This window comes from Calonectris borealis, chromosome 5 (assembly GCF_964195595.1).
Source record: "Calonectris borealis chromosome 5, bCalBor7.hap1.2, whole genome shotgun sequence".
Lineage (NCBI taxonomy): Eukaryota > Metazoa > Chordata > Aves > Procellariiformes > Procellariidae > Calonectris > Calonectris borealis.
This window is the reverse complement of record NC_134316.1, coordinates 34,436,761-34,450,740: the sequence shown is the minus strand read 5'-3', so window position 1 is coordinate 34,450,740 and position 13,980 is coordinate 34,436,761.

Genomic DNA, 13,980 nt, shown 5'->3' with positions numbered 1-13,980 from the left:
GAAATGAGACGCGCTCTGCAATATGATCTGTAAAGTGCTTCTATTATTTCTTCTATGAGCAACAAAAGAGAGAATAGAATTCTGTGTGGAGGCTAACCAGAGGAAATTAACTGTAGGCTTTCATATTACAGCCATCATGCTATTTTCGAATGTCAAACCACAGTATTACTACCTGGGGATCCCAGATTTGGATGACCTTAGCCAAGATAACAACATACTGACTACATCAGTCTCATATCTGTAAAACAACTATACAATTAATGTTGAGATGGGGACATAGAAGCTATTGCTTTCAACACAGTTTATGGGGGATATGTGATTTTTTTAACAAAATGTAAAAAGGCAGATGATTATGTGCACCTTACATCCTTGCCTCAGGTTGCATATATTCCTCTTACACTTGCTTCATTTAACAAAATCTGTGTAAGAGTATTGTAAACATTGTTTAAAATGATCTTTTTCCTCTCTCATCTTCAGGATGCCATTACTGTTTCTGTTACACAAAAAAAAAAGAGAAGCAAAGAATAAAGAAGATGAAAATTGTGCAACCATCTTGCACAACAAGGTAAATATAGCATATTTTTTACACTGACATATGTCAGGAAGAACAAACTGTAATCTGCATTCTCTTCCTACTGTTTGAAACTTGTGGAGTACTTAACTAAAGTTGTTTTTCTCCTTCAAAACATTTCATTAGAACACAAATGACTTTCTCCCTCTCGATGTTGCCAAAAGAACTCTCACACCATGTAATTAAATCTCTGTTTTAAAGTACTTTTCTCAGCAAACACAGGCTTCTAAGTTGAAGACTGCATAATAGATGTTATTAACTATACATATAAATAGAAAATGTGTCTTGTAAAACATTATATTTGCTGAATGAGTTTGCCTTTTTCCAAAGTCATCTCCTTATTAATGACTCATGAGTTTCTTTTCTATTATTTAAAAATAATGTAATTATAGACTATTCTGGAATAATGTGATGTATCTTATGTTCATATCCAAACCTATTAATTAAATGAAGCATAAGTATTTATAATGTGCTGTATGCTTCTATTATTCAAGCTAATCCTTTTAATCCTATTTAAATTGGAAGGTAGAAGTTAATCCCAATAACATCTCTCTACAAACAAATATTAATAAACCTGTTTCAGTCTTTGTTCTCCCTTGTCACCTGTCCTGGAAATGATGAATGAGTTGTCTAGTTTACTCTAGGTAGTAAACAATGGAGATGAAAGGCAAAGCATGCAAAATTGCTGCTTCGTATCTAAGGCCACAATAACAAAATGTGGGGGTAAAAGCACTGCAGAACATTCTCCTGTATGATGTCTCTTTAAAAACTAAGCACTGCTTAGTGGTACTTCTGAACTCCTGAATCTTTCTGATGCTACAAACCAGCACTAGACCCATGTCTAGAGAATGTCAACAGGATGGAAGTTTTAATATGTCATGTACTATAGGCAGCATTTCAACATCAAGCTATAGCTTAGAGGACTCCAGTATCACATAATTTCTGTAGTTTGACCTGGCTTTTGGAAACCAGCAGTAACATAAGGAAGCCATGTTGAATGTGCAATTCTGGATTTGCACCACGGAGCTATGGTCGGCACATATGGCCAGTCACCAGAAACCAGAAAAGAAGCAATTGTTTTTTCCCTGCTGTGAGCAATGGTTTTGAACATAACTCACACTGTTTTCACGCTGGCTTTTCTCCCTTTTGCCCCAAAACACAAGTGCAAACTGAGCTTCTGCAATTCCTTTGGGCAAAAGAAAACCATGCTGTGTCTACACAAACCTACAGGTCGGTTTTTGTCCAAGGACACTTATATCTAAAATAGATCGGCCTGCCAGGACAAACCTTTGTTTTGTTAGGCGAAGATATAATTCATTGCAGTTGGAAAATTAAAAGGATACTGAACTTTATGGATTGCAACACACAAGCTAATTTTCTTTTGGAAGCCCAGGCTGATATTTAGGTTAATTGTTTGTTTCACTTTCTTAACATAAAATGCTTAAAAGTAAATAATGCTTTCCCTAGAAGCGGAAACTTCCTAAGAATAACAGTAACATAATTGTATCAAAATAAAATTTTGAATATAGATGTAAACTAGAGAGTCATTTGTATATTCACTGCGGATTCTGTGTTTACCAAAGAATACTTGCATAAAAACCAACAAGCCTAAAACTATGAGTTGGTAATCTGCCAAGGGAGGAACAGAGCCATTTAAGGAGGATCAAAGTGTTGAAAATTCTAAATTATCTTTTTGGATAGAGTATATTAAGAATATCCTTTCTCTTTTAAAAAGTTTAAGGCCTGTCAGAGATTCAAATTTTCAAAAGTGAATGTACTGGAACAAGCTGATAAATTAAAGAAAAAAAGTAATGAGAACTGGATACTGTACATGAAGGAATTCCTAAGTAATTTAAGATTGAGTTGTTGAAGTGCTAACATAAATACACAGTCTTTGATTTAAACTGGCCACTATGCCAGAGGACTAGACGGTAGCAGGTGTGCTTTTCCCCCCCCTGTAACTGAAGAAAGAAGCACCCAGGGCAATACAGATCAACACCTTTTCCAGTAACAGGAAAATTAAATAAAATAAGAAGTAAACACCAGATTTTACAATACAAAGAGGACCTGTTAGATATGGACAAACAAGCAGAGTTCCATGACTAAAAACCGTTTCTCAAAAAAGAATGGGTTAAAAAGGAGTTTATTTGGTTTTTAATTTCTTATGCTAAAATCCCATAGGATGAAGTAATCAGAAGAGCGAGTAGGTGGAGAAATAGAGTTGTAATATGTAAAAAATGGTATTAAGAATAGTAATGAACAGTTGAAACATGCTAAAATATTAAAATCATATCTCAGGACTGATGAAAAGGGGAAAAGACTGGTCAGTGAAGCAGGAAATTTTTCATTTGACACAATATTTAGATGGGTCAAAACAAAGAAAAAATGTGGAGTACACTGGAAAAGAGCTTCAAAAGATAAGATGATGGTAGGTGAAGTGCAGTGCTGTAATGTAAAGGTAAAGCATACTGATAAACGTAACAAGCACTGCACTTAGTGGGTTTCTGAAATAGCAGTGAGTGCTTCTTGCAATCATTGTGATAGTTGATTGAAAACATTCTATATGCAGTGGAATTTTAAAAAGCAAGCAATGTGTGAAGAACTAGTTTTAAAAAGAGATAAAAAATAGTAACGGAAATACTCCATTAAATAAATCAGTGCCACAGCTTCATGCTGAATACCTGTGTCTGGATACCATCCCTCCTAAAGGTTAAAAAGGTAGGAAACATTTCAGAACTTGTTGTTAAATTACAACAAAATTCTGTAAAAACAGAGATGTACAGAAATGAACAGAATGGAGAAGATATACCAGACATTACTTAATACCAGTAACGAAAGGACTTGAAAAAAAAATTCAAAATATTGCTTCTGTGAGGTTTTGTTTCCTAAACTTATATGGTTAGTAATTTTTGTATAAGTTTTTTTCTAAACATAGTGAAATGCTAAGATTTGTGAAACTTGTTTTCACTAGGAACTGTCAAATTCAATAATTTAGTGGGATTCATAATTTATATACACAGTAGACAATGTAGAAGTGGGCGGGCTTCAGAATGAGTTCACAGAAGAAATTCTACATAATGGCAGATTTGAGAAAGAGATGCCCCTGGACAGGTTATTCTATAAAAGTTATTTTACAGAATTAATAGAAGATTGTGACTGCTGCAGAAGCAGAACACCAGACCAGAGGTACTGTTTTTCCGATTAATGCCTTGTCGTCCTACCATGGGCTTCTGGGCTTGAGCCATACCTCCTGGGAATAACTCTGCAGCATTAGAAGACATACATTAAACCTGCAGGTACTTGACAGCATAGCAGAGAAGACAACTTGTGTAACATGTGAAGCATGACAATAGTGGAAGCCAGTTACCAGGTTATCTGGTAGAGTGCTTGAGCAGGCCACTTGAACACCACGCTGGACAGCCAGAGAAGAAATAGAGAACATCTGCTTTCATTTGTCACCCACCATTTGTAACCAGTGTTACAAATGTGTCTTGCAACACAATTCTTCCAATTAAAAGCTTTTGAGATTAGACAGTGAGCTCTTAATAAGATGTTATGCCGAAGAACAGTGGTCATCCAGCACTGAAGTCTGCTTCCAAGTCTTCTCTATCCAGATAAGCTAGAGGCTAGAAGAAGCATGACACCTACTGAGGTGCAAATTTTGAAAAGACCTGATTTTTCACTTCTTGCCATGATATTTAAAGCCAATCTTTCTTTCCTTCTACATTCAGGTATAGAACAATGAGTAGGAACAAGCTGGCATTTTTGTTTGCTTTAACAGGCAGGTGGCTTACTCGTGCTTTCCATTCTAATAACGATGGATGCCCCTAGGCAAGGAATTCTTTTACATCATTTTTGTTCCTTACAAAAAAAGTTCAGGATTTGTTCTGTTTGTTTCCTTAATCCTTTTTTTTTTTCCTAGATACCTTTTTTATTTTAGGAGAGGGAGGATGAAGATGTATAAGAAGTTTTTATTTTTCTTTTCACCACTGCATGTTTTTTACAGTCTGCTGTCATGCTTTCACTTTCCAGGTTTTGAGATGGAAATGTATATGCTGTTATGGATCTCAGGAATGACTTTATGGAACACGAAAATTTAGAGTAGTCTTTCTTAGTACTGTTTGTTATGCAGTGCTGCCTCAGAAATGATTTGTTGATTGAAAAAGATTATGAAAAAAGTTAATAAATTGAATTTTGGGAGAAGTCTCGTGAAGTGCTGAAGTTATTTAGGGAAACTTTTTTCAGTTTAAATATGAGACCTTTCAGAGTATCTTTTATCATACCAGCCTCATTCACACAATTGTAGCAGCGCAGTCTAAATTTTGAACTGTGAAGCTTTCTGTCAGCACCAAGTTCTTATCCTATGAAGCCTATATGTGTGTGTAGGTTTGCCAGTTTACATAAAGATAGGGTTTCATATTCTTTTAATTACCTTTTTGGAGGCAGGAGAAAGGAAGCAATATGCACAAGCACTAAAATGAGCATACCGACATAAGTCAGCATACTGCTGCTAGTCTCCCTACCCTCAGCCTCCAGTCAATGGTGACAGACAGGTTATTCTAGAAGGTGATTTAAAATTTAAGCTTCTGCGCTCTTTCTGCTAAAGGAAATGATCTCTCCTGATTTACACTAGAGGGAGCCTGGAGAGATTGTCCTTTCTAGGCTGAGGTTAGCTTTTGGGAATAGCCACTTCAGCAAGGATAGCTTCAAAACCTATTATATCAATTTAGACTTTACCTAAATATGTTATGCTACAAGATATACCGCAGAATAATCCAACTTTAAAGCAATAGAAGAGTGCTTGTAGTTAAAGTAAACCAACCAGTTTGGTGTAGACTGCCATAGTGTTAACTATGTAGACCAAATCGATTCAAGAGATGAAATACTCACTGAGGCCACTGTATTAGGAGAAGGTAAGATCCTGTGCATTTCAGTGTTTTTCCAAGAAAAGGTAACTACATAAATTTTGAAAGAACTGTATCCTCTCCATTTCATTAATTAGGTTTTTGTAGCTGTCCCTTACTCCCACTAGTCATCTTAATTAATCATTATAAACAAATGATGCACGACTGAATTGGAAGATACAGGGAATATTGAGGAAATGAAATTGCAGACAGCACACAATGCTTCTGATCAATCATCTCCTAATTTTCAAAGTCTGCCAAGAGATGCCAACACTTAATGTTTATTTGTGCCATGGTGATAAGAAGTGTTCTTAATGGTAGTTCCCTTGTGTTTTGTTTTCTCTCTCCAGGGCCTCGTTGTAAATAAGAGGCTCCGTTTTCATGTGTTTTTATGATGAAGCATTGTAGCTAAATGAATGCCATGGGACACCTCTTAAACAAGTAGGCTACAGAGGAGCAAACCTGTTAAAAGAATATATTTCCTCTACATATAGAAAAACAAGTCCCGTGTAATGAATGCTTGTACTGAAACTTTATGTACATTTAAAGTGTAGTTTAAAGAAGTGTTGCTTGTTAAGGGAAATGACCTAACAAAATCTTTGTACGGCAAGCAGCATTACACCATAGCATACACTGGGACCTTTAATAATACACACTAATTACAGAATTATATGGTTTAAAAGAATTGCTTTTCTGTCCACTTTAGAAGGCCTTCAAATTAGCTTCAACTCTATGATTGTTAAGGATCTATAGAATAGTATGTACAAGCAGTAGTGTGTACACAGGTTATGCATGTATATAGAGATATATAAAATAGAAGCTGCAGAGATGGAGTTCTCACTTTAAAATAGTTTTACTATGGCCACACCATGCACTTTATCTACACAAATATTTATATCTCAAAAATAATCAGGGCCAGAGGCATCCTATGAAACTTAGAATTTCCATTGACAATATGACTTTCAGGAAGGGAAGAAGCTCTCTGGAGCTCCTGAACTCTTCAAGGCTGCAGGAGACACTAAGAGGCCAGGGGCAGTCAGACACCCTATGGAGCCAAGCAGTGGGGGCTGGACTGGGGATTGCCTGCAGCAACATCTGCAGCTCAGTGAGGTGACTAAGCATCTTGGTCCATACCCATGAATCTTTCATTGATTCAGTGAGCTTTGGATAAGGACCCCAAACTCCCAGCAGTCAGTACAACATGTTTAAAAAGATATATATGTCATTTTCTTTCCAAAAGCATAAATCTGTTATATCAGAGTTCGAATTTTCCAATCCTTATTCACAATTACGTTACCTTTTTAAAATAGTTAAATTGCTTTTCTGTTTTTACATTCAATTCACATCACTGACAATCTGTTATTTTTTGCCTTACTGATGAACGAAAGTAACAAACATCCCTGTAATAAGAGTAGCTTGGTAATTATCCTCTTCCTATACAGCTCCCAACTGGTTGTCACATTGCAGAAGTTATATTTAAAGAAACCACATTTTATTAAGTATTGCCACAAGACAAAAGAACAGAAAACAGCAGAGAAGAAAAATAGTCACCAAGATATTTACTGCTGAGGAATGTGTGCTGTGTTTTTTGCTGTTTGCTGTATTTATTGAAAAATCAATGGTAGATCTCCTCCAGTGTGACTGTTATGTGACAAACTCTTATTATAGGCTAACGTTCCTTACACCAGTTCATTTGTGTAAAACTTTTTGCTGGAGTGGCAAATATCGATAATATTTCAGACTGAAAAGCAGAAAGAGCACTCTCTTCAAAAGGGAAAGGACATCTCTGACAGTGCAGTTCATTAAAAGGCTGGAAAAAAATGTGTTAAGTATGATTTGTGGTATAAAATAAACTAGTTTGTGGTTGTTTTGCAAGGTGCAAACAAATCTTTTATTCACAACCCTAGTAGATTTTTTAGAGCATGTTCACGCATACATATATATGCTACAAACATACCATCCATACCCTCAATATTTAAATTTAATTACGTCTTTAGTGGAAAAGTTGTTAGAATTGCAATTCTAATGTTGTGCAAAGATTTTAAAATGTTTTAGTTATTTCCTCTCAACTGGGTGGCTGTATGTTTTTGAGCTTTTTCATCACAGAAAGAGTGTTGAACTGCGCTGGAGATAACTCATGTATGTGTTTAATCTGAACTGTGATTAAGTCACCCAGCTTTCTCTCTTAGTGAGAAATTGCTGTTAGATCAACATTTACAAAATTAATAAGGAACCAAATGTGGAGACGGAGGTGACTCACTTTACATCCATGACTCCTGTTGTAGGCATATTAGTGAGTTCCACTTGAGATATTGAACTGCCTTTAATATTCAGCATTTAGCTGCATTTCTGACTAACATTGAGCTTTCAGACTGGTATCCTCCTGACAGTTTCAAAGTGGTTTTGACCGTGTTCAACTCCTTTCCCTGTAGGGGGTTAATCTCATAAAGATTTCAGCCACACAAGTACTAGTGTCAGGGGTATAATGATCACTTTGAAGTTTGTTTGCTTTCCAGTGCATTTAAACACTTTAAGTGTTCCAGAAATAGGATTAGATGCCCCAGTGAATTCATTTCATTTACCCCCAGCAGTGGTTTTCCAATACTATATGGTGTTTACATGGTATCAATTTAGTGGCATGCTGATTTCCAAGATTCATCCCCTCCCCTATCAATTTTCTACCTCTTGATCCTACTTGAAAATTGCTGTGATATGGGGCAAATGATACTGACAAAAGGAATATTGGGATTCTGGTATCTTCTTGTTTCAAATATCTTTCTGGGATTTTCGTCTATGGAATTCTTCGTAATATAAAATTTAGTGAGAAAAAATAAGCTGTTAGAATAAATAGATTTTTGAATTCTGAGAAAGGCTAAATGTGAAAAGCTTATTGCTTCCTTAAGCTTCCTTAATGCTTCACTTAAATAATGATTTACACTTTTTCTTTTTTTCTAAATTACAGATTTTGCACATTATAAAGTTATACGGGCATTTTAGGTGAGAAACCATGAGGACTGGGTACATGGAATTGTCTTGCTCTTCTCTTCTCTTCTCTTCTCTTCTCTTCTCTTCTCTTCTCTTCTCTTCTCTTCTCTTCTCTTCTCTTCTCTTCTCTTCTTCTCTTCTCTTCTCTTCTCTTCTCTCTTAACAGCATAAGCATGTTATACAGGAAAGGGAAATACTTTCACTTGGCTTTTCTTTGTGCTTGATATTTTTCTTCCTCTTAAATCCTTTTACACAAACTAAAAAGCCTCAAAATCCACTTCAAGGAATTGCTCTCTGGAATAGAGTCTTTTTAAACTTTGTACTTTAAACCAAAATCCTTTTGTTCCATTATCAGCACTAGAAAAAGAAGTTATTAAATATTGTTGTTTGTTAGTGGAAAAGGCATTCTGAGATATCCCTAACAACCTGAGTTTCAGATGGCCGAGTGTGCATTGTAAATGCTCCCTCCCTATTCACATTGCTCACTTTCAGCAGCCTAAGTGGGAGCTCTATGTATTAAAAATAGGACAAACCCCAGGAAACAGCACTTTCAATTACATCACAGTGAATTTTTCTGACTTCATGTGTTTTAAATACAATGAGGAGTGATTTTTCCTCTAATTCTCAGAAGTTGTATATGATCCAATTCAGTCCCAAAATAGGCACATAAAATGGGGACCAATGGACATTTTTTATATAATTCCATTTGAATGGGAAATACAATAATTTCATCCCATCATGGAAGAAGCAGTAGACTGAGATCCATTAGCAGGTGATTTCCTGAAATCTGCATGGGTAGTAAGATACTTTTGAAAGCCCAGGGCTTCTGCAAAGCTCTCTAGACTACCTATCTTAATCAATAACTTTTTTCCATTACACACTTAATTCTGTTGCTTCATAATTGCAGTTATGGGAAGCCAATTGAACCAGGGAGGGAAGCACTCACCCCAAAAACCTGCTTGTTCTCTAACATCAGATTTCCAGTCTTACTATCAGAAAATACGTATGTATCTATCTATCTATATCTATATCTGTATCTGCATCTGATTGCAATCCTACTGAAGCTTTTTGATACCCTGAGCAAGGGAACTTTACATGAATTTAGTGAGGAAAATCAATCATGAGGCCAGCATTTCTTTTCTCCACACATCCTTAGCAGATTTTGAATGTTTTCATTGCTTTTTCCATACAGAGTGAGACTCTGTACTTTTCCCAAGTCTTGTCATTTGACACTCATTTCAGCAGTATTTGCTACTGCAGCATCTGTCCCACTTTTCCCTATTTTTCTCATGCTAAGTTCTCAGTGAGAACTAGTTGGTGCATCCCCACCTTTCTCGAACTGCATTAAACTTCATTCACATGGGACAGAACCTTTCTTCTTTTTAATGTGTAACCAGAAAATGAAACTTCGCTGAGATTTCTTTCTTCTTTTTTTTTTTTTTTTTTTTAAATTTTATTTTATTTAGTTGAAATGGGAATTTGGAATACTCCCTGGTGTTCATAAAGAATTAAGAGAACAGAAAAAAAAAAGTCTATTATCAATTAGAAAGGGCTTTTTTTCTGCAGCATTTAATCTCTAATGATTTTTTCCATAATAAAACAACCCATGCTGCTGCAGAACCAGCTAAATGGTTTATATTTGGGGCAAAAAAGGTTTTTTCACTTCTATTACCAATGGGAAATATTAGGGAGGTCTTTGACTGTACATGCTATATGAGCAAACACCACTTAAGCCAGGCTCTGCTTCCTAAACAAGTATTTAATCTCCTCATTAAAGATATATGAAACTAGAAATCAATGAGCACTGGTGGTTAGAGCTTTTTAGCGGAACTAATGGCTACACCTTGTCTAACATTAGAAACTTCACTTGCGGTTTACAGCTGCTACACATGGAGAAACATGAACCTAGAAGGAAAGACTTTCAGTTGTACTAATAATTACACTAAGAGTTCTGGATAAGCAGGTCACATAAATATGTAACATAAAAAATCAAACATTTTCACTTCACATTTCAATCTCTTAAAAGACACACTGAACTCTTACAGTAAACCTCTAGATAAAAGCAATAAAAATGCTGTGTCTTGAATAAAAACTTCATTCAGACTGTTATAAATCTCCTACAGCAGAAACAATTACAAACTTGAAATGTTGGGTTTGGGAACAGTGTGAACTGGAGAGTGCATGACAAGATTTGACTGAATATATGCAGTGCAGATATGATCTATTTTGTTTTCAAAACAAACAATAGACAAAAAAATTAACCCCATGAACAGAAAAAAGCACATCACTAATACACTTTATTTCTGGTTCTATATCTGATTTGCATCTAAATGATTTGCAGAAGAAATACTGCAAAACGTAACTGATTTTTCACAGAGTTCAAAATGCCTGAAATAATATAGGAAGATACCAGAGTGCACCAGAGTGCTGGTTTTGCATGTTGAAGCTGCAGGGTGTATTGCCTGTCTTGTGTGGAGGCATGAGGATGTACGGCATTGAAAGTGCAAAGTGTTTTTTACCACTGGTGCAAAATTTGGGTTTTTTCCATCGCAAGGAATCTCCCCTGTTTTATAGAAAAACAGTTTTGCCTGAACAATGATGCTATTTGAATTAGAATGTTGCCTAACCTAAGCTAAGGTGGGATATTTCAGAGAGAAATGAGTGATATAGTTCTCTCCCTGTACATTGTACATTTGCAATTTCAGAAGTAGCTATTTCATTGAGATCAAGAGATACCCATTTTACCTAGATACAAAAAATCAATACTTAGGTACAAAACTCCAAAACTAAGAGCTTATAGATTTACATAAAATGTTAGTGTCTTTGCAGAAGTTCAAACACAGATCAATGGACATGACGCATTCCTGATTTCAGTTAAGTTGGAAGAGAATTACATGGCTGGAGTGGTAATTGCAAGCATCAGAGATTTCAGCATTTGTTGTTACTAAAACCTGTCTCTCTATTTGTCTCTCTATATCTTCAAATAACTAACTCCAAAAGTATTTATCTTCTTTTTTTTTCCCTAGTAACTATCTCAAGGAAGATGAGAAAACTCATGGAAGAGTTCTCAGATACTATTAAAAATCATAATTATAAAGAAATCACATAAGGAAATCCTTTTAAATAATTTTCTGTTACATGCTTGTCGTGGTTTAACCTGGCAGCAGCCAAATACCACGCAGCCGCTCGTTCACCCCCCCCCGCTGGGTGGGATGGGGGAGAGAATCAGAAGGGTAAAAGTGAGAAAAACTCGTGGGTTGAGATAAAGACAGTTTAATAGGGAAAGCAAAAGCCGCGCACGCAAGCAAAGCAAAACAAGGAATTCATTCACTACTTCCCATCGGCAGGCAGGTGTTCAGCCATCTCCAGGAAAGCAGGCCTCCATCACACGTAACGGTTACTTGGGAAGACACACGCCATCACTTTGAACACCCCCCTGTCCTTCTTCTTCTTGCCCCAGCCTTATATGCTGAGCATGACGTCATATGGTATGGAATAGCCTATTGGCCAGCTGGGCCAGCCGCCCTGGTCACGCTCCCTCCCAGCCCCCTGCACATCTGGCAGGGCATGGGAAGATGAAAAGTCCTTGACTAGCGCAAACACTACCTAGCAACAACCAAAACATCAGCGTGTCATCAACATTATTCTCATACTACATCCAAAACACAGCACTATACCAGTTAATAGGAAGAAAATCAACTCCATCCCAGCCAAAACCAGGACAATGCTGCATATAAAGCTCCCATTATGTACCAATCCAATATATGATGCATCAGTATCTATATGTTTTTAAAATGTATATGCACACAATAGAGAGGGAGAGAGAGAGAAAGAGCAAGTGAGTATTAAATGTTAAAAATATGTAGCTCTATCCACTTCCCAGTGCTTCACTTTTTTTGTAACACAAAACTCTAAATAACATCTCTCAGTTAATTTTTCCTACAGTTATCTGTGATTCTTAGTTACATTTGCTTAGTTACTTTTGCTTTTGGAAGAAAGCTTCAACCTATCCTAGCTAATCATTAGAAGTAACTGAATTTAGTTGAAAGTGTGACTAAGATACCTTCATGGAAACTCCAGTATACCTGACAACAGACTCAAGAGTTGATATAGAGACATTTTATCATGTAACACTCCTGGAAACACTGCTATTTATCCCTCAGTTTTCATCTAGGAAATTCCAAGAAGACAAATCCAAAAAGTGTAGTTACAGAACTTTCCTGCAGTTGTACTTATTCTCTTAAAAGGTGCTGAATAATTCCAAGGAATTATCAGAAGTGAAAAAATGTATATATATTAAATTTTAGGACAGAGAGAAAAGATATTTTCTTAAGGCTATTTTCCCTCATATAGATTTGCAAACTTTAAGTTATAAGATATATTTTCAGTGTAATAAAAATAAAACCAAAAAACTTTTTAGGTTCAGCACTGATTAACAACCAAAGATAATACAGAGACCACTACTTACATGCATAGTTTTTTGTGCTGTTGCTGTGGGCATTACTTATTCATACATAGTTGTAGGCTATCCCTCATGTCTTACTCTTCCCAAGAAGACATCTCTTGACAATCAAAGTGGTATGAAAAGCATATACAGAAACAATCAGTTCAGGGGAAAAACTAAGTAGGGAGGATGAAGATAACCAGATATTCATAAACTGTAATTGTCTGTTTTGAATCTGGGTTCACTTATGTGGTCAAAATGGAAGCAGGCTTCTCTAGGGAGAGATTCAGAGTACCCAAGCAATGGGTAAGCCATCCCAAATTCTGTCTATATTATGTTTGACAAGGATGTACATAATTTTTTTTTTTTAAATAAAAGTTAAATTTTTATCTGAAAATTAAAATCTGCTAATTTTTGCTTGCTCTCATTTTATGTATTTGTCTTAAACTTCATAATCTCTTCAGATTCAACAAGAATGCATTATTTAATGTATATTGTTCTTATAGCTAATATATTAGAAAAAGTCATCCGTTTCGGTAATACATTATACTGTATTATTATAGATTTCTACCTTTTTAAAAATTACTTCCTTGATATTTTTTGATCCTATCAGCATAATAAAGGTAAATGGAGAATAGGAAAGGTTTAGGCATTGCTTTTTAGTGATAGTAAGTAAAGCAATCCTGAAGGCAATGTGTGTGAGTCTCTTAGTACCAGAAATAGCTCGTGTTAGATTTTTCTTCTTGAAATGTATTGCCACCCCAAGCATTTTTACTGAAATTCTTGAGAGACGGTGTTGGCTAGTAGAGAGTGATGCAAGATGATGTGCATCAAGGCCAAAGACAAGTACAGTTGCATTCACTGACACCTCAGGTGATACACAGACTCATTGTATAGGTAGAAAGGAATGCTGAATTTTGGAGGAAGACTCTTCAGTATTATGCATAGATGAGGAAAGAGTGAGAACCAACCCTGGTTACGGACGTGTCTGACTGACAGGAGAGATTGTTGTGATGCTCACAGAAGGATCTATGCTAAATACAAAAATAAGTGTGCAAAAATTGAAGGAAAGAGAT